Source organism: Lissotriton helveticus, chromosome 5_1, assembly GCF_964261635.1.
Source record: "Lissotriton helveticus chromosome 5_1, aLisHel1.1, whole genome shotgun sequence".
Classification (NCBI taxonomy): Eukaryota; Metazoa; Chordata; class Amphibia; order Caudata; family Salamandridae; genus Lissotriton; species Lissotriton helveticus.
This window is the reverse complement of record NC_136065.1, coordinates 307,857,096-307,879,911: the sequence shown is the minus strand read 5'-3', so window position 1 is coordinate 307,879,911 and position 22,816 is coordinate 307,857,096. Positions and strand designations below refer to the sequence as shown.

The following is a 22,816-nucleotide window of genomic DNA, read 5'->3' as shown; positions in this document are numbered from 1 at the left end:
AAGGATGCAAATAAATATAAAAATACTGTGAGGATAGCATTTACCCAGCTAGTCCCTAAAAGGATAAATATAATCACTTGGACTTATAGAAGGACCTAAGACGATGTCAATAACACCACTTGTTAATGAGGTAATACCGATGTTGACTAAACCTTCATCTAAGCCTGGACATAATTCGTTCAGCCAGAATGAGTGTTAGTTGTCACATGAATTCCAATGAAACCCCGGAAGTGGCACATTTTTTAAGACAGGTATAGAGCTACTCACGGTTAAAAACAGGTTCTAATTCCCACAAGCATATTCAAGAGATAACTCAGGTGGCATTCACAGATGGGCTCATCTGTGAAGATGAATATGTTTTTTTAAATAAATCTTGCCCGATCATCTCCGCCCTTTACGGGCTACCTAAGACACACAAATCAGACACAAATCCACCCATGCGACCTATCATATCCACCATTGGGTCCTGCACAGAGCCCTTATCAAAATAAGTTGATAAATTCTTATGTCCCCTCACACAAAGGTATGCCTCGTACATCCGGGATACCGGTGATATTATCAATAAGATTGAGGGCTTACCATTCAATCCGGCCACCGACTTCCTTGTGACGCTCGACATTGAGGCATTATACACTAATATTCCTCAATGTCGGGCGTTACAGGCGGCGTCAGCCTTATTACAGAGATACCCAGGAGATCGACCAGATTTTTTTTTGTAAAACAATTTTTATTGCAGAGTTCAATATAAGCAATACAATATGTTTGCGATTATTGCGTCGCGGGACCTTAGATTCTTCAGCTCTTTCCGGGTATCATGTACACAGCCTTATAACCCGCATCCCGGAGGCCGGGTGGCGTTTTTCGCTTCAGGAGATCGACCAGATGGCTTCATCTTACAATGCCTGGAAGTTGTTCTTTTGAACAACTTCTTTGAATATAATGGCAACCTTTACAAACAAATTAAAGGGACATCAATGGGTGCTTCTTGCGCCCCTAGTGTGGCCAACACCTTTATGGGAGAGTGGGAACTGCAGAACATCTACAATGAATTGGCACCGTTTTTTGAGAATGTCTCTATTTGGAGGCGGTTTATAGACTATATTTTTTTTATTTGGAGTGGCCCTGCTGATTTGCTTCAGTCATTTGTCCTTTGGCTCAATGCCAGTGACACCAACCTTAGGTTTACGGTTAATTACAACAACCATAGCGTCTACTTCCTGGACATCAGCATTGACGGTACTAATGGCCATTTGGAAGTGAGCCTTTTCAGGAAAACTACAGCCAAAAACACTATTTTAAAGTTTGACAGCTATCATCCCAGTTGTCAAAGGGAATCTATCCCCCTTGGGGAATTTTTACGAATCCGTCAAAACTGCACGGACATGGCTGCTTTCCATAAACATGGTGATGCCCTTAAAGACAGGCTCCTTAAGAGGGGTTACCCACATCGACTCATTCGGCACGCATACAAAAGAGCGAAATACTATGATAGAACTGCCTTACTTCAAGGATCTAAGCGCCCAAACCAGAATCGGATCACATGTGTGATTAATCACTCCCCTTTGAATCACAAAATCAGGAACATCATCAATAAAAATTGGAGTATTCTTAACCTGGATGAAGATGCACCTCCCATTCCTTTGCCTCTATTAGCTTATAGAAGGAATAAAAACCTTAAGGATATGCTAGTGCATACTCGACAGACAAAAAGACCCACCTCCGATGGTTTGCGGTCTATTACAAGCTTACCTGTAGTTTTGGGCATCATAGATGTGGCTCTTGCCACGCCTGTGATTCAGCAATTGTATCTGATGTCATCGAATACAACGACAAAAAAAATTAAATTACGCCACCTAACAAATTGTCGTAGTAGTAATATCATATACATTTTGTTTTGTAGTTGCGGATTGGCATATGTAGGGGAAACGGGTCGTGAATACCGTCTTCGCTACAGTGAACATAAGTCTGCAGTCAAAACAAAAAAACTGATGGCACCCTTGGTTCAACATTGCCTAGATATGAATCATAATGAGAAAGAAATCAAATGGTCGATTTTAGAAAAAGTACAGACTAGATTAGGTCAATCCATCGAGACTACACGGAAAAAACGTGAAACCTTTTGGATTTACCATCTTGATTGTGTGAAACATGGTCTCAATGCGGAAATATCATGGTATGTTACAAAATAGATACTAGTCCAATTTTGATGGTTTCTGCGTTTGACTCTAACCTCTTGTGTCCTCATAACATCGTTGATAGCTGTACTTATCTACCATCCAAGAATCAAGGATGACCCTTTTTGAGTGGACTTCATTAAAACAATATCTTAATTAATTACATCGTACCACTCTCCATCTAAGAATGTGGAAGTTCCCCATCAGCAGACCACATATAGTACATTAAAATTACATCAAAATTAGAGTATATTTAGTGTCTTTATTTATATCTTCCTTTTATTTATTTTTTTGTCTCATTGTTAGATGGAGACCTTTCTCCGTGTAATACGGCACATAGAGCCCGCATTACTGACATCTTTTGTGCCGAAATAGGACAGTCCACTTCAGTCCGTTATTTAGTTTGCATTTTCCTCTCGCTGAAGACTACTTTCGACACTTTGAGCACACCATCGGTAGTCCGTTATTTATTTTTAGTCCCCCAATCGGTCTGAGACCATTTCCGGTACTGCGTGAACATCGCGAGATCATGCGACCTTTCTCGGGCTTTAAAATGCCACGATTAGTTCCATTCACTGTTTGTATCGTGAGGGAGCTGGCGCCGACAGGAGAGACCTTAGGCTACACTTGGATATAATTCAAGTAAGTGTTGCTCGGGCACTGGGTGTCAATTAATAATTAGGGACGTACGCCCTCGCTGTTAGTACGCACGCTGTTACACAAATAAGAGGGTTTCCCTATTCTTTAAACCTCTTGGATATAATTAGAGTAAGTGTTGCCTGCGCGTCGTGTGTCAAGTGATATTTAGGGACGCACGCCCTCGCTGTTAGTACGCACGCGGTTATATAACTAGGAGGGTCTTTCTATTCTTTAAACCTCTTAGATATAATTAGAGTAAGTGTTGCCCGTGTACCGTGTGTTAATTAATATTTAGGGACGCACGCCCTTGCTATTAGTACGCACGTTGTAATACAACTAGGAGGGTTTTTCTATTCTTCAAACCTCTTTTCCCCGTATGGGACTAATGTATACATCTTTTGCCGTTGCTAGACAACTATGAGTGTTTCCTTCTTATGAGACTGACGTATACTTCTCCCTCCCCCCTTTTTAAAAAAAAAAATCTTCTTACTCGTTAGGTTATTTATGGATAGAGGCAAGTACCTTTGCCCTTATCAACTGAACACCATTGAGCGATTTTTCGATTGAACAAACGAAGTAAAAGGAGTAGGATACATCTAATTAAAAGGTGGGTTACCGTTGTATATATTAGCGTACCACACATGAGAATAACCGCAATTCACAGACAGCAGATGTATATAACAATGATGCATTTTGTTGCAGTTTGATCATCTCTGGCACCTCTCCTCGCCACAAAATAGACTCGCCCCTCACTACACGACATCACAGATTCTTCATTGCGTCAACTTACATTGTGGTAAGATTGGACTAAAGCTGGGGTTCTGCATCGATAATACTATGAGCTCATTCGGTCAGAAAGGCAGTTACAATGTACTATTTTCTACTTTATTTCGTAGGTTGCTGCTTTTAAAAATCGCGATATCCTTAAAACACTGAGTAATTTGAAAATTCAGTTTTTTCTCTTCAACATTATGGATCAAAATGTGGGAATTAGAACCTGTTTTTAACCGTGAGTAGCTCTATACCGGTCTTAAAAAATGTGCCACTTCCGGGGTTTCATTGGAATTCATGTGACAACTAACACTCATTCTGGCTGAACGAATTATGTCCAGGCTTAGATGAAGGTTTAGTCAACATCAGTATTACCTCATTAACAAGTGGTGTTATTGACATCGTCTTAGGTCCTTCTATAAGTCCAAGTGATTATATTTATCCTTTTAGGGACTAGCTGGGTAAATGCTATCCTCACAGTATTTTGATATTTATTTGCATCCTTGATAATTATCCTGTTTGCCTATATCTCCTGAAGGTTCAACCAAGTCTGGGTCATTTGCTGAGTTGTTGTGATACATTAAGCAATGTTTTTTAATATATTGATTAATTGGTGTTTTATTCTACACATCTAAGAGTGTTTATGGTGACAGTATTCTTTATATATATTCTAGGTCCCCTGGATTATTTGGATCAGATTGTTTGGAAGAGGTCCTGAAGAAGGTGGCCTTGAGCCGCCGAAACGCGCGTCGACCTGTGCAGGGTCTCTTACTGTGTTTTTGAGACCTATTAATTGGCATGACGATCCTGCCAATTAAAATTCAGCCTTCTCTGTTCCCCCTTTTTTTGTTGTGGTGTTGAACGAAGTATGGGTATGATTGTGGTGGTAATTCTTGAGTGAGTGTATGTTACCAGGGACATTTTCACTTTAGGTATATTGTTATTTATTGCATATTATTTTTGTACATTTTTTCTCTTTCTTGTATGAATTATGTATGTATTTATAAATTGTATTTGTGATGAAATGTTTAAAATGAATTGAAATATAATGAAGAATATAGAAAGACTGAGAAACTAAAAGTAAAGAAACAGTCAGATCATTAAAGAAAATAAAAATTACAAAACAATTGTCATTTATCTGTCACCTTTTTTCTAATTCAAATGTTGGATGTTTACCATCACTTTGTGATTAATGGCCCATGACGGAACAACCCTTCATAGTGATACTGCATTCCTATAGACCCTCATCATTAATCAATGTAGGTGTTAAGATATTGGCTAAGATGATTGCTAATAGGTTACAACCGATGCTCCCTCTTATTGCTCGCCCTGACCAGTCAGGGTTCATCCCTGGTAGGTCTACAACACAATCTACAAAAAGTTTTTTCTGTGCTCCACTATTTACACCCCGATGTACAGGCTGCGGCGGTACTCCTAGACGCCACCAAAGCATTCGACACACTGGAATGGCCCTATCTATTTGCGATACTAGCCCACATGGGGTTCAGTCCCTTGTTCATTAATCTGATAAGACTATTGCATACTATGCCCACCGCTCGGATCAGGCTAAATGGTCTCCTATCGGAGCCATTCCCAGTCTCTCAAGACAGGGGTGCCCTTTATCCCGCCTACACTTCGCAATCGCGTTGGAACCACTGGCTGCGCGTATCAGACAACATCATACGGCCAGGGGGATTGGGTTCAGCACCAGAAGTCTCCTTATCTCGCTTTATGCAGATGATGTTACCTTATACTTGGTAGACCCCACATTAAACTTGGACCCTATTCTTAGAGAATTCATTAAGTTCGGGGGACTAGCAGGAACATCCATCAATTGGGCCAAATCAGTCATATTTCCCCTGACGGGTAACTGCTGTCACCTCTGAGTTCCCGCGACAGTGGGAAGCCGAAAAGATCAAATACCTAGGCATATTGATAAGTCGGGACCTGCAGGAGGTTGAATTATGGAAGTGTTGTTAATTGGCTGGAAGATAAGGACTTCCTATGGTCAAAACTCCCATTATCTTTGGCCGGAAAGATCGCTCTGGCCAAAATGGTCATATTACCTACGTTTTTATATCTTTTTGTAAATATCCCAATTATACTTACGCCTTTTTTTAAACGTTACGCTCCTTGTGGCTATCCCTGATGTAGGCGGGCAGGCTAGAGTTTTGTGGGAACTATTGTCCCTCCATTTAACACGGGGGGCATTCGAGCCCCAGACATGAAACTATAAGCCCTTTGTGCGCAAGCACGGTGCTTACACGACTGAGTTCACCCAACTTCCTTTCAACCCCACGTGACTGTAGAGGCAGATGTGATGGCACCAATCCCCCTCAGAGTAGCGTTTTATCAGCCATATAGTCGCTCCAGGGAAGAGACACCACAGCAGCCATGCGCTGGGCCTGGGATGGGTTGCGTAAACTAGCAGGTGCCCAAATCATATATGCCCCCACAATACCATTAGCACAAAACCCCCATGCTGCCCAACTTCAAAGATGGGATAAGTAAAACGGTGGCACAGAAACTGAAGTTACACACGTTTGCAGACCTCTACCCAACCAACACATTCAGGGACCCCCCCAGCAGCAACAGAGGGGCAGGCAGTGCAATTTGCCTAAATGTTTCTCTATCAAACTACGAACTGCATATTGCACCCTACATAATGATTTCCCTACTCTCCCGCCAACCTTATCAGCTCTAGAAAATCTGTTGCACTCTCCATCGCCACGTAAACTTGTCACACGTCTCTACACACACATGCAATCTTCTGCTCCAGTGACGCCCCAGAGCGTTACAAGGGTGGAATGATGAACTTCCCATCCCAATAACTAAGGAATAATGGAGATATTGTTGCTGTCATCTCACCGAACTATTCCCCCAACTATAGACTCCACCTACTCCATTTCAAATTCCTTCATAGGTGTTACAGAACACCTACTGGGCTCTATCGTATGGGGTTATGCGAGGACAAGAGCAGCTGGCGATGTGGGTTTACTCCAGCCACTTTCCCGCACATGGCTTGGAATTGTCCAACACTCGACACGTATTGGTCCACGATATTCCTTTCAATCAACCAGATTGTTGGGGTGTCCCTGTATCCGTCCACCCTGCTGGGGCTCCTAGATACGTCAAAGGCACACTAGTTCAGAAACGCAAACTCCATGCACTGCTTTTGTTATTTGCCAAACCACAGGTGGCTGTGCACTGGGGGAGGGGGAGGAAACCCACAGCTAAGGAATGGATCAGGGGTGTTACATACGAGCATTCCCAGCTAAGCACGTTTTGGGAGTTAATGCCAACCACCTTGAGACGCATGACATCTGAGAGCAATTTATTGCTTGGGCCAGAGAGAGGGAGGATGGTGAGGGAGATGACTTGACACATGTTGTCTCTACCGAGGAAGCACACTGATCCAATGTACTTACCAAGTCTACTCGAGTTGGGGATACAGACAGGCGGGGTCTGGGTTTTGTTGTTCAGCTCTCCAAAACATAACTGCAAACCTCAGACATGTTGCTATATGAATAGATATTCTTGGGGGTTTTTTTGGGTCGTATTGTCCCAATAGGTACACCATGTTTCTTTTGATAAGCAATGAACAATATGTGTTGGCGACTAATTCTGAACATGTATAACTGGCATACAGGTATGATATTTTGTATGATTGTTGTAATTTTGTTGAAAATGTCAGTATTTTTTTTTTTTAAAGTTCAGCGTCTCCTGGAATGCCTACAAAGTTCTGTATCAATTTGCAATCTGTGATGGCTATGGTATTATGGCCCTGCGTCAGCCAGCTCCGAGGGAGCAATAACCACCAGTGACATTTACGAAATCTAACATCCAGGGTAGGCTAGCATAGTTAAACTTGCATGGGCTCCACCCAGTTTTCTTACCGAGAACGCCCTACAAACCTCAAACTTTGGCAAAAAAATCCTCTCTTTTTTCAAGGGAAATTTCTGGAATCTACAGGGGTCCACAAAACCCCTACCACCCATAATCTCACAATTCTATCACTAAAAATCCCCAATTGTGGGGCTGGGCCTAACACTCGTGACAGGACAGGTCTCGAACCGCAATGTAGACACAGCAAACGTGTAGCATTAAAAACTACCTTTTTTGAGATGCGAGTAGGTGTAGAATTTGAGACTGGCTGCTCTGCAGTCATCCAGGGATATCTACCAAACTATTTCTGAAAATTGGACACCGTGGAAAGTCCAGGTTGGTGTGACTTGCATGGATCCCACCAGGCCTAGCCAAAGACATGGGATACGATTTTTTTTTTTTAAGAAACAGGAACACAGAATAGTAGAATATTTATTACTAATTTTCTGTCTTTCGATTTTTGGCTACCAAATGTAAGCCAGTATGCAAAAATGAAAGCATTTTGCAAACTGCCATCAAAAACACAATAGTATGGGTAACCACAAATTCAGAGGAAGGAAAAAAACACTCATCCTAACCTCGATATCCAGTGCGAATTTAAAAAAATGCATATGTTTCTTGCATACCTATTTTCATTCATTAGATTTTATTAGAAAAATAGCTGCATGGTCTGTACACAATGAATGCTCAAACTAAAGGGCAGTTGTTATCTTTGGGTCACGTGTTTTGGACAACCAATAAAGACTACATACATCCCAGAGACCAGAAGGGTGTGAAGGACACAACACTTACTTTGGGAAAACACCAATCGGAGCAACAATTACAGTTGAAAATGTCAACAATTGCAATTTTTTCAGACTATAATAATTGTTTTTAATTTCGACGATTAGCTTCTTTGTCAAATCTGCACAAGTGGCCACTTCCTGAATTCTGTCTAGTTTTCAGAAATGTATAACTTTACTGGTTTACCGATGTGTATCACACCTGTTTCGCCATTAACTGCACACAGGTTGAAACCTTAATAAACAGGAAAAAATGCCAGTTGCAAAAAATGCAAAACTGAGGTTAAAAAATAAAATGTTTGTATGACTCCGCTGGTTTCAAAAAACTGTGAAGATGATGATGATGATCTTTACCAGAGCAATCCTTCAGTTTATGCCATTTTTTGAGGAAAAAATGATATGTTCTCTGTTGCCTCAAGGGGAATCCATAAACCGTGGTTACCCTTGAATCCCCAAAATGTGTGGAAAAAAAGGATTAAAAATGTGGCCAAGATTCCTTTAGTAGAAAAAAGTTATGAAAACTTAAGCACAAAAGACCCCATCCCTGGTGCATTGTGGGGAGGAGGGATCAGGGACTAAACAGACTGCCCAAACCCTGGATTGTGAGCGGGTAACCTTTATTTAACACCTACAGAGACAAGATTTCATGCACATAGGTTTCAGTAGTTTCAAGCAATTCTGACCAATAAATAACGTACACTAAACAAAAGAGAAAGAAATAGCCCAGAAGATACGTTGTTACTCTAAAAACAACGTATACAATTCTAACGCCAAGGATATTAAAAGCCTGGGCAAGTGGCATCTAACACCAATGGATTGAAAAGCATTTTGTGGGCGAGAGCAGTGCTCTCAGCAATTTGCATTGTTGACAGCTACAAAATAATCGGAACCTGGTACCAGCCACAATAATTTGAAGACCATGTATTATAGGCAAGAAGGTGCCCAAGGATATCAATCACGTGATAAATCTGTCAAACGCATGATGCACTGAGGATATCAAATTTATATAGGAAGTCTCACACGTAAGACTCAGTAGCATTTAATATCTTACCAGCAGTGAAGTACAGAATAAAATGTACACACATTTTAAAGCATTCCTGATTCTATTCTGGGAGCTTGTACTGAAAGGTCATTCAGCTACAAGTAAGAGCTTGACAAAAAATACAATCTTCTCCCTAACTGGTTTGAGGAATATAATTTGCTCTATTAAGAAATATATATTTTTTACCTCTTTCCATTTTCGGATCGTACACTAACCTTGTTACGAGTAACTATTATTTTGCAATTTAATTACAATCAGCCTAGAATGAAAATGTGTTTCCATGAGAAAAACCTAGAGTCCGCGGTGTAACACACTTAACTCCCCCATAATAAGGCAGATTGATTGATTGATTGATTGATAAAAATTTATAATGCGCATAAACAATAACCCGCAGGTATCAAGGCGCCTAACAATACGATCAAATTGAAACAGATGTCCTTACACATAGGCTTCTCGAAAGAGGTGAGTTTTTAAAACATTGCGGAAATTCTGTAGAGATGGAAGAGATCTCAAATCAAGCGGAAGGTCATTCCACCATTTGGGGGCTAGCGTCGAAAAAGCCCTGCCACCCCATTTGGCTCTTCGTACACGCGGGGCTTTAAGGAGCAATTTCCCGGAGGAACGCAGGCTCCTACCAGGGGTATAGTGGGAAATGATAGAGCCGAGACCTGTGTCGCTATTTTTTGCGATGGCTCTGTAGGTCATACATAGCACTTTGAACCGGATTCGAGATTCCACCGGTAACCAATGCAGCGATTTCCTGGCCGCAGTGGCTGAGGAGCGCCTGGGAATGTCCAGAACAAATCTGGCTATAGCGTTTTGGACCACCTGCAAGCGCTGTAAGTGGCTCCGGTTTAGCCCAGCATACAGCGCATTGCAGTAATCCAAACGAGAGCCAATCAATGCAACAGCAATTTGCTTTCTTGCCTGCAGGGAAAGATATTTCCTGATCCTTCGCAGGGTGTGGATCAGGCCCCAGCAGGTAGAGACAGTTCTGCTCACCTGAGCGCCCATGTCAAGGGCTGGATCTAACATCACCCCAAGGTTCTTAGCAGACGTGGTGGGGGAGGGACATATTCCTAGTGAGTCAGGCCACCAAAGGGCTGACCAGATGTATTCTTTTCCCCCAAACACCAATATCTCAGTCTTCTCCCCATTCAGTTTAAGAGAGTTCTGAATCATCCAGTGGCCAACCGCCTCCATACAGGATCTAAACTTGGAGGCGGTAAGCACATCAGAATGGGGGAGAGAGAAGAGTATTTGGGTGTCGTCTGCATAAGAGACTACCTCCATCCCGAAAGATCTTATTAATCTGGCTAGTGGGGTCACATAGATGTTAAAAAGGGTCGGACTAAGCGCCGACCCTTGAGGGACCCCACACTGCACTGGTCGGGATGGAGATAGGAACTCTCCCAGCTTGACTCTTTGTTCTCTCCCAGTAAGGAAGGAGGTCAAGAGATCCAAGGCTGCCCCCCTCACCCCCACCTCCTTCAGGCGAGATGTAAGCACTGAGGGGGAGAGGGTGTCGAAGGCCGCTGTTAGATCTAGCAGGACCAGGAGGGAGGTCTGGCCCCCATCTACTGTCGTGCGGATCTTATCAAGCACGATGGTGAGGGCTGACTCGGTGCTGTGTTCCCTCCTGAATCCATGCTGGGAGGAGTCCAAGCATCCCGAGCTTTCCACAAAGATAGCGAGATGCTTGTTAAGATGTGCCTCAAGCATCTTCGCTGGAGCAGGAAGCAACGAGATGGGACGGAAGTTTTTTAGGACCTCCGGATCAAGGGATGCCTTCTTTAGCAGAGGTTTGACTACCGCCTTCTTCCACTCCATAGGGAAGATACCATCTCTGATAGCTAGATTCATTATGTCTAGCAGCGGTGGTAAGAGAGTCTCCCTACACTGCTTGATGATTTTCAGTGGGCAGGTATCCAGAGGGGATCCTGATTTGATCTTATTGATCAGGATCTCCAGATCTTGTAGGGCCAGCGAAGGAAAGGAGTCCAGGGTGCACAATGGGGAGATGTCTGTAGTATTCATATTCATCTCAACCCAAGTGACAGATGCACTAACACAGACTCTTTGTTCCTCGAGGGCCAGATGGATATCCTGTATTTTGGTGTGGAAAAAGGAGGCAATCCTGTCACACAGATCCTGCGAAGGAATGACAGGGTCAGGGGCTTGCAGGTTGACTAGAGAGTCAACAGTTTTAAAGAGCTCCTTCGGCGAGGAGAGCGAGGTGGTCAGGGTTACAAAGTAATCTTGTTTGGCCCGGATAATCTCAGCTTTATATTTCCTAACAAGGAGTTTATGAGCTTCCTTGTTCTTAAAGTCCCAGCTGGCGTGCCAGAGCCTCTCCTTTCGTCTCACTTCTTGCCTAAGAAGCCTGAGGGAATCGGAGAACCAGGGGGCGGATGGTCTCTTTCTGGCTCGGCGACGGAGCTGTACTGGGGCCAGTTTGTTCAAGGCTTCAGTAGTGACCTGCTCAAAATGGCCAACTGCAGTCTCTACGCTGTCCAGGCTAGTGACAGAGAGACTTGCGGCCCAGGGCACAAAAGAATCACTGCTAAGGTTCCTAAAATTTCTAGCAGTTTCCAAAACATGATTCCCTCTTTTACAAGAGTCCAACCTATGGTATTCCAAAATAAAAGGAACCGCTAGATGGTCAGACCAGGATAGGTGCATCGAATCCTTAATAGTAAGCCGAGGGTCATTAGAGAAGAGGCCATCCAAAGTGTGGCCAGCACGATGGGTCGCTCCTCTGACTCGTTGCTTGAGTCCACAGGACTCCAGGGCCTCGATAAGGCATGATGTATCCGGTAAGTCATGTCGTTCTAAGTGATAATTAAAATCACCTAGGATTGAGAAGTTATGTTGGCCAAAATAGGGTTCCAGAGCCTGGAGAAGGTTGTAAGTGAAATGAGTTCTCGAGCCAGGTGGTCGATATACTAAGATACCATTAAAAAAAGGACATTGCCCTTCCTTTATTGTAAAATGAAGTGCTTGAGAACTATCAGGGAAGTCGAGTAGAGGTACAAAGTGGCATTGCAAGTGGTCTTTGTAAAGGATCGCTAAGCCCCCTCCTACTCGACCCTGTCTATCGGATCTGACCAGACAGTACCCATCTGGGACCGCCTCAATTAGATCAGGGTCAGAGGAGTCCTTAGCCCATGTTTCTGTGATAAATACTATGGTAGGTGTTTTCTCTAGTACCAGCTCTTTGAACATTATTTTATTCTTAACAAGAGAGCGAGCATTAAGCAAAATGCACTCTACTCTTGCTATCTTATGGCTGGAGGTGGCGGGACAGTCGGAGGGTGGATTTCTAGGGGCTAAGAGAGGAAGCCTACACATAGAAGAACAACCGCAGAGGAGGGGGAGGAGAAGATCATCCGGCTCATATGAGTGCGAACATCGCAGTCGAAGCGGTTTAAGACCCAGCAGTTGCTGGTAAGAATACCTATAGAGGGCGGGAGAAGAATCGTCGGAGTCCAGAGGCCAGTCGTCCAGCGCGTCCTCAGCGCGGACGGGCGCAGACGGGCTGGACTCTGGCGTGACTCCGGCGGGCATCCGGCGCACACGCTGCGCGTATACGCTGCGCGTCATACCCTGCTGTCTATATAGGGCTCTAGTTAGACCACGTGTCTACTTCAGCCAATGGCTGAATAGCGCTAGTGACCCACCCCAGATGGCGTCCCAGACAGTCAAAGCGCGAGGACCGGGCCGCCCGAATGGCGGTGAATGCAGATCAATTAAGTGCAGCAGTGCGATCCGTGTCTAAGGGCACAGGTAGGGACCTGGTGATTCTACACAATATCCTAACAGTATTAAAAACGGGGGGAAAAACGAACGTGAGTCAAAAGTAAATACTAAACGGGGTGTTTTAAAATTACAGCTACAGGCTTCTAGAGCAAGCGCTATATGTAAATACAAAGCGGGGAGTTTAAAAGTTACAGCTACAAGCTTCTAGCGCGAGCGCTATATGCAGGACAAGAATCAAATCAAAAGATTGTAGTAATATGACAATGAGGCACACAGATCATTGTCAAAACCCCCTGAGGGGTGGACATATAAATGGGAGTCGACTTGTATTTCTGTCTTGATCCAGATCCCTTATAGATCTGAAGCTACCACCACCAGAAGCTGGAAATGCCCTTCCCTTTGAGTAGGCTATGACACAGTCAGTCATCTTGATAATTCACAGCTTCCGACCACACAGGTGAGCCACCAGTTATATAAACTTGGGGCAGTTAGCGGAGTTACGGTCGAATTAAGAATGTAATTAATTATGTTTCTAGCCAACATAGTCAAGTACATAGAGTCAATACTTGAACCGAGGATCTTATGAACATATATGGAAGAGAGATGGTCTAGGGCAATAGCTGAATAGACAGAATACGGTCTGAGAATAATGAACTGCCAATAACAGATAAATAATGAGATATTACTATTGTTACCTGAAGGAAAAGAATTACCTTACTATGAGGGAAATAAGAACTGTGCTTTTAATTGAAAATTCAATTTTTTCTAAGTTTCAAGACACTGAGGAGGCTAATTTAAGTTGGCAGAAATTGTTCGCTCTTGCTTTTTAATAGCACTTGAAAGTTTAACAAATTTGTGCAGAACTGCTTTAAATAAAACCTGCATCTTAATGATTATTTCACAGCAATCTTGTACGAAAAGTTAAAGAAACACCATTTCATTTTGGATTTAATGCACTCCTAGTCACACGATATTAGAGTTCAATTGTATCCGAGTAGTGGCATTCTATTAACAAAACATGTCACTGTTTTAGGATTTAAAGGACAGTACTTATTTCCCACCATAACACACTTTTAATAGGTTCCTCCACAAAATGTAAGCACCACGTTGCTCTATCATGCATAATCATAGCAAATCACCATAAAAGGTGACCAGTACCAATCAGAGAACTGGAAATCACACAAACATTAATGAACAAAGTCTGATAATATCCACAATGAAGAAAGCTTGCCGGACCCATTTGAAAAGCTTAACATGACACCAAGGGCAATACCATGAACTAACTGAAAAATATTTACCGAACATTAGGATAGGCAGCAGCAGTTTCTTTATTCATGGGTTCCAAATGTAAATTCATCATTAACAAAACACAAACCAAGCTTTAAAATAAAACCGAGCATCTTACTAGCAGGCATTGATTGTCACTCGCATAACAGGAACGCTTATCTCTCCGTCTTGCTTCTGAGCGAACTCTCATTAAACGTGCTTATGTTTGTTATTGTCAGAGTCAGACAATAACAAACACAGGTAGGCAATATGAAGTCATCGACACATAACAGCTGAATAAAAGGCACATATGAACCAATTGCCACACACAAGAATTTAACTGACGGGAAAGTTACCACGTGGAAATGTATTATGTCCGTGCAGGGTAGCAACTAGTCCTAAAAGGTAAATAAAATACACAGGAAACCATACTCGTTTTCAGATTAAAACGTTGAGTACTGCTAGAAATAGAACAACTCAATCCATCCTTATGTTCATTTCAAATCCATTTCAAGTTTGCAACTACAATAGGGCAGCATAGAAGATCCATCCTGGACAGTATTTGAAGGTAACTCCTATACTGTTGCTAAACTTATTTTTCTCCCTATCTACACGTACAACTCTGTACAGATATGATATTAAAACTGTGATACAAACAATTTTAAGAGTGGCATTGATTTAATAAATCTCTGAATAATCTACAAAATTATGATATAGGATCCATAAGGAACAGGTAGACGGGGTTAAATAAAGGACTTACATGGGCATGGCTCTGCGTTACAAACATCTGGATTGTAGAACCTCTATGGTTAGTCACTCCAGCCACACACGTGGTGTTTTCACCTAAGTTTTATCCACTATCACTTGATAAATCAATTTCAAACATCCCCCTTTAGCACTCATCCAGCACTTGCACCTTTAATTTTAAGTATCTAGCCAAACCACTCTCATCCTCAAAACAGCTAAAGCTTCAACAGCCCATTGACCCCACGAATTATTAAAATGTTTACCCTATGCACAAACTCACCAGGTTCAATCATACTTCTCCACACATTCCAAACCCCAGATCCCTTAAATTACGTCAAAATAGTGGTGATATCTACCCTCAGTGCCTTGTCCGTGACAGCAGTCCACCTACCAAAAATAAATAACTAAATTAAAACAGGTGGTATGCCCACTTGTCCAGGTACTGTCCACCCACCCTCCTTATTCAAAACCACTGAACACCATGTGTTCAACTGCCTTAGGCACAACATTTACATCAGCAGTGTATTTGACTTTAGTAGCTACACTCAATAACCCACGATACTTGCTGTTCCCACCCTCTAATTTTCCACATGCTCTGCCAGAAACCTTGCTGCTCACAGGCATCCAGGAAATCATGCTGGTCTTGGAAATAAAAAAAATTGAAAAATGGACAGTTGCAACAGTCCCCATTGTTGCCTCCAGCGATACTCCTTCAACTCCATCTACAAAATACAACTTAGCCATACACTTGCTTCAAAACCTAAGCTGTCTCCCACCCACACAGCACAAAAGAAATGTAGGGGCAGATTTACAAGAACTGGCGCATCTCTGCATATTAGCAGAGATGCGTCAGCTAAATAAACATGTCGGAAAAAAAGGTGTGCGTCGCATTTACAAATGTTGGCGCAAAGATAGACAGATGCGTAACGCATCTTTTGGCGGAAAGGCAGCGCATTGCTGGAGCCGTGTCATAAGCACGACGCAACTCCAGCAATGGTCAGGAATACCTATTCCCATCATGCTGCATCACTCCTTAGTCCTGCTTCAAACAGGCGCACGGTTTTGTCGCAGTGGTGTCGAAAAAGTGACTGAAATTTGTAGATTTCTCTGCGTCACTTCTACGAGGCTTCCTTGCGATGAAACGCCCACCCTGCATACATTATACCCGACGCATGTAGAATGTAGCACAGGGCTTTACAAAGTGACACATCTCCCTATATGCGTCAGGTTGGAAATATGTTGCATCGTGGCACATTGTTTACAACGCTGCTGCGTCACAGAAGTGACGCAGCAGCGGCGAAAACTTTTCGCAAGGGGTTTGTAGATCTGCCCCTCAGTTTCTTACTCATCTTTGTGATAATTAACAACCCCCGTCTCCCCACCTTGCCAAAAGCATTAACAACTAGGTTTTCACGCTCTGTAGCTTCCATGCCACCCACTGGCCTGATTTGTAGGTTTCTGCCTCGTCATTTTTCCATGAGATCTCCCTCATCCATTCTAAGATGCAAATTTGAAGAAAGCCCTCGAAGTACACAATAGAACTAGAAGGCTCAATCCCAACAATGAGTTGCGTTCCTGGTACTTCTGGCCTATTGCAGGTCTTCCCCTAGTGACAATGTTGTTTATCCGTCTAAATTCATTAAGCAATACTCCCTAACTATCAGTTCATGTACATGACAACTGGCCAGTCCTCGTGTACTACATTTGGCTGCTGTTGTACAGCGTTTCTTGTTGAGATGCGCTATTTCTGAAAACAACATGCTGCCTCCTGATTACCAATTTTTATTTTACTCTCATATGTCAAAGGGTTAAACCATGTTCCTAAACAAATTACTTTTGCTGAGGTTTAGGTGCATGCCCACTTCAAGAAGCAGTATTTTCCAGGCCTGGCACCCTTTACAACGTTACTACCCTAGTTGAGGAATAATTCCTTCTGCCCTCTGCGTACCGTTTTGAGACCCTATACACGGGGAATGTGGCCTATGTTGTACACCATTTTTACTGCACGTTTCTAGACCTTGTCTGTTTAATCTAAATTACCAAACGCAGCATAACACAGGCAAAGCAATGGGGTGACCGGGTGACCACTTCCTTCTTCACTCGAATTCTCTCCCGGATGTATTCCTCCCCAGATCATAGGCCTTCAGATTTGAATCTTCCTGCTTTCTGAACACTAACGCACATGCTCCCTCTATAAAATGCAATCGTATTCTTCATGCCTATCCATTTGTGTGTCAAATATACATCACCTTACAAAAAACAACAGACGACCATGAAGTACACCAAATTGACCGGAAACAAAAATCGGATTTCTCAGCTTCCTTTCAAGGTCGGTATTAATAACAGAAGTTTAAATGCCCGAACCCGGCTGCTATCTATTTACAACCGCCCAAACACTGAGTTGACAGTTCAACGGCAGCATAAATCTGTGGGGCTGCAAGCCCAGAGGAAACATCAACAGAACAGTGTTTGCCTGCTATCAAATCACCGATTAACCCTCCTCTCCCCCGAGCATTAACCCTGAAAGGCGGGCCCGGGAAGGTGGGTACCTCCATGGAAACCTCAAGAAGATTCTGGACAAAACAGCACAAACAATAAGGCGCAGGCAGGGGAGAATAATGAAGCTAATCAATAAAAGCACTGCAAAATGACCCTCTTCCTGCGGCAGTGAGAGCTTTCTTCGCCGTTTTAGCAGCAGCCATTCGAGCTTAGAAGTGTTTCTACCACCGAACTCATGTGCTCCTAGAGGGGAAAGCGTACCCACTCCCCGTAAAATATGGACAGGCCGGTTTAGCTGTGCATGAGGCACAGGACAGGAAGAACAATGAACTGCTGAGCCCAGTGTTATGCGCCCCTGAAATCCCTCGGCCCCGGCCCCCCGGAGTGGCGTGGAGAGTCCAAGTTGTCCCGGAGCAGGCACTGATCTCAGGCCGAAAACGATGGGCAGCTAAGGAAATACAGAGAAGGTTTAGGAGAAAAAAAGACATGAGGAAGAAACGGCAGCCATTCCCCTCCCCCACCATGCCTGCTGCCTGGAGCAGCCCTATGTACACAAGGCCAGAAACCGCTTCTCTTCACAATTCAAACCAATCCTACATTCAAACACAACAAAAAAACAGTCACGACCGAGCTTGTGGCAATGGAGGGCCCACCCAATGAACAAGTCTTGCCAAATAGGCTTTTAGGAACGAGTATATAGCTCCGTACTTTAAAAAGAAAAATACACCGGATAGATGTTTAGGCTATGCAATAAACGTCTATTTTAAAGCATAGGCAAGCGTGATCATGGACTTTCTTCTCAGTTAGCAATGGACGTAAAACAAAAGAATACATGTTAAAGACCATCTTGTTCCTGGTACAGGGGGAAGCGGGTCAAAAAAGGGGCGCAGGTGCGGCCGGCAGTAACCTTAAGTAATGGAATAAATCGCTAGGTGGTAATCGTATCTGGAGCCTTGGGCCAACAACCCCCTGACGACCATACTTGACATTTCAAAATCTTAAAGCACTGCGAGATACGATTGCCACAATACAGGTTTAACAAAGAGGTAACGAAAGGGTTGCCATTCAAAACCACATGTCCACATAGAAAACGTATTTATTCTTTACAACACCCTACAGATGCGCCTGCATTGTGCCTGAAAAATAAAAATCATCAATAAATAAAACAGCTTAACAAAATTACAATTAAAAAAAGAAGGTTTCTTTCCTAGCTCCCCTGCCCACAGTGTTTTTAAGTGGTCTAGCCACCATCTTCGTGGCCTGGCTACTCTGAATAACTGGAAACACAAGAGATGCACATTTGTATATACTTATTTAACAGCGAGCTTTTGCCACCGGTGGTGGGACCAGGATATGCAGGCGAGACCAGGATATGGCATAGCACCAACAAATGGGAAACGAAAGGCGGATTTAAGCATAAACTGCTGACATAGGATGCAGGAGGAGACCTGCATTCTTATCCGGGTTTTGGCACCTGACCTGCAACACTGTGGGATTCTAGACATGAAACTAGAACAGCTATGGTAATCCAATCAACAATTTGAGAGGTTGATTGCAGACAAACGTCTTCATCGCTAGTGAGCTAGGAATTCGAAATATGTGTAATGTAAAAATATAAACGAACAATTTACTGTAATTGTATTGTCTCCGTCAACAACCATCACATCCACTAGTGACCTCTGCAACCATGTTGGCACCTATGAGCTAAACCAGGGTCTAAATTGCATGTACAGCATGTCTCGGAGATAATTTGTTTAGCAAAATCATGTTTTGTATAATTGAACAAAAACTGAATACAAATTTAAAAAACATCCTCAAATTAGCCTGCAAAGTATCTAGGTTAGCGCGTCATTTAAAATAATCGCAGATGGTCGGGCCCTTTTACATAGGGCGTCTTCTTCACAGAGGTGGTAGACAGGCAACAACAGTCAAACATCAAAAGAATAACTTTCAAAGCTGCATGAAACAAAAATAAACCCCATAACTAAATATGACCGGACCATAAATGTGAACAATGGTCATTTCTGTAACTCATACTACCAACGGTAGAACCCCTTGGTGTTAGATATATTATGTGGAACACACACTCCAATTTCAGAAGATATATTTGACGTGTCCCCAATTCCTACAGGGCATGTTCCATCTTGCTATCAGATGGGTTCCAATTTCTTGACAAGCAGTTCGTGTATGGAAAACAGAAAGCCAGAATGAAGGAACAGATGTGACCACGCCAAAATCAGGAGGATGAGCGAGAGCATCCGAAAATGCTCACAGGAGGATAGAGCTAAGGAGTATCTGGAAGACTGCCATCTCTCCAAGGGTACAGGCATGATGAGACATCTGTGTCATTGTAACTAGAGATAGGCCAAGTTCAGATGTCCTTCCCAAGTGTTTTGAGGACTAAGTGAACACTTATGCATCTATGTTTGCCAACAACCATGTACTAGATTTTGTTCATAAACATTGGTAAGACTATCTCTGTCTAACTAAAAGTATTTCACTTATGGGTTTGGGGTGCCACCATTACTTTCAATTTCGGACATAATAACTGAGAAGGGGGTAGTATAAGTATAGCTACCTCAGCTGTGCAGGCAGGGAAAATGGGATTGGAAGCTAACCTATTTTCAGGAGAAGTGGGTTCAACGAGGGGCGATATTTGTGCCACCCATAAGTTTTGTAAAGGCAATTGACAGCTCTACCTACTTGACAGAAGTGAGTTTAAAATCGCATATCACAAAGTTTACTGGGCTTATTTTTAACCCTCCATGTTCAACCAACCACAATTTTACTTCAGGGGTCGGACTTTATGACATCTGGTAATCACCAGCTTCAATAAAATCCCCCAAAATTACTTGTAATGCGACCCTCCATGCAAACAGGTGTTTGAGCTGGATAAACTGACCGAGCCACTCATAAGGCCCGTGTGGAGTTGTGTAGAGGAAGTGCTAGCTACAAATGTACGAAATACACCCCAAATAATTTGAGAAGTACAGACTTACAGACCTTCTTCCTGGGATTCTTGGAAAATAACTTTGGCTCATCTACACTTAATCTACAACTTTACACATTTCCAGAGGTAAAGGAGCACAGGAACCAATAGTATCGTCACAACAGTCCCATACACTTACAGAATAAGGCCTAATTCCTGAATAGGAACATCTACATCCTAATTCCCGCATTCCTGACTAGGAACTATTAACATAAAAGTATCTGAGGAAAACGTGATCATAGGAATTCTGGACACAGGCAGAAAGTTATTCCTCAGTAAAATTTGTGACTCTGGATACAAGAAGACGCCCTTTTCAGCTCTTTGTTGACTCTTGACGCCCCTGGGTATTAACACTTATGTCAACAGAGATGGACAACTCCAAATATGAAACAGTATCAGTGACTTACCTTCCCTGCTGCTCTACACCATTTGGATTCGTCGAGGGAGCCAAGGGCTGTGAGCAGAAAAAGTGAGAATATACGGGCGTGTGCAGTCTGTCCTACACGTTAAGAGTCAGGGAAGCAGTGCGATATAACGACGAGACAAGAGAACGAGAATGCAAGTTAGTGCAGAGTTCTCAAAAAGATAAGAACACGAGAGAACAGTAAGCCCAAGTTGGGAAGAACTCACAGCATGCGGAAACCGCAATCCTCTGTCGGGGTTCGGGCTTAAGCATGAAGAACGAGCATAACAGAGGACTCAAAGGCAGATAAGACAGCAACTAGAACCATTGGGGTAGCAGGTCTCAATAATGTAGCAGTTGCAGATCAATTGACATTGAGCATAAAAGAATGGCTCAGAACTATTACTCTTGGTATGGGTGTACTCTTTTGCATGAGATAACAAGGATCATAAGAACTCAACAGGCCCTATATATAGGTTGCGGAATGGAATGGGGGCAGAAAGGCCTGTTCCCCGGTCTGTGGGAAGGTGGTCAGTCTGCCCCTGTCAAAAGAACCCCCTCTCCTAGGTGCGACCCTTTGTGGGGGGGGGTCAAACCGGGAGGGGGCGATATGCCCCAATAAAGGCACTATGGAAGGGGGCGTCTATCAACCGCTAGAAAAAGGATGCAAATGCTCGCATGCGAGATAACAGTTGCTATTCGGAGGAGGTGCATGCGCCGGGAGTACCGCTATGGTGGGAACGTGGACCCTTCCTTTATGTAAAAGAGAGGCTATGCCGAGGGTGCGCTGACCCCGGGATATTAGAGGATGGATTTTTACCAATGGAGACTCTGGTCTAGGGAGGGACTAAGCGACGCGGACAGACTGCTCCCCCGCTCTCCTCGGGCACCACTACGGTGCGGCGCGCATTGCTAGGGGGAGGGGGCGCTGCTGCCAGAAAATACTCCAGGGGTCTGTCCGGTTCTGTGTGAGTGTGTGAGGAGAACAGAGCAACCGCTCCAAGGCCCGGCCCACCTCCCAGCATTCCGATCAGCCATTGGCTGCCACACTCACCGGACCTCAAAAACTGCCCAATCAAAGGGCGCGATGGAGGCTTAAGCGTCAAAGCTACGCAAGGCCGCTGTGGCTCACCCGACGGCACAGAGAGAGGTAGAGCGAAAGATACCAAGAGAGGGCAAAAGAACAAGAAGATATACATTTTTACAGTCGACAATAGCATGCGTTTTTAACAAGAAAGAGACAAATGTTAGACTATGGTTCGGTTGAATCTAAAGTCGAAGAATCAATTACATTTCAAATTAAAAAATAAAGCACTGCACCAATATTAACTTTGTAACTTAGATGTTAATTATTGAACATATTCAAATACCTACGTGCTGAAAACGTACGAAGTATGTTTCCTTAAATTGCATTAAAAACGATAATGTATATTTTATTTTCTGTATTTTCCTGTTTGGCTATCCGCATAATACACTGTTCCAAGATGGCAGCCTCCTGGTACGATATTTTGAGGAGACAAGTCTAACTCTGCCTTTCTTACATTGTGTGACGTTGTGCAGCACTGCGCTGCCCCTGTGCTGTACTGAAAAGTGACGTTCTGCTTAAACAAGACCTCTCTCCTCACTAGTATTCGGACTGGGTTGGGTAAACTGTATTACTACAACAGTAAAATATTACAAGATGAGGTGTAAAGTAATGCTCCCTTCGTTGTAGCTAAAATGTGTTTAAAGTTCATCCTGTTAGTGTATCAATGTAAAACTGTTCAGCGTTTCTCAATGTTATTTTGGGATTTTGAGTCTCCACCGCAACCTCGCGGTTCCTCGAAAGTGAACCGAAAGACTAAGAACTGCGCAAGCGCA

At 43.3% G+C, this 22,816-nt stretch overlaps 1 protein-coding gene across 13 annotated transcripts in view; it reads right to left on the bottom strand.

The window, feature by feature from the left end:
- RERE (arginine-glutamic acid dipeptide repeats) overlaps window positions 1-21,976 on the bottom strand; it is a 1,170,479-nt gene extending 1,148,503 nt beyond the window's left edge. For 9 of the 13 annotated variants that reach the window (XM_078642314.1, XM_078642323.1, XM_078642316.1 and 6 more), the window contains exon 1: window positions 20,961-21,751. The gene's annotated coding sequence lies outside the window, so the exon portion shown is untranslated. Of the gene's footprint in view, window positions 1-20,960 lie in introns of all 13 variants that reach the window. The other 4 variants (XM_078642320.1, XM_078642327.1, XM_078642330.1 and 1 more) reach the window with 2 other exon arrangements.
- Between the last annotated feature and the right edge of the window lie 840 nt (window positions 21,977-22,816).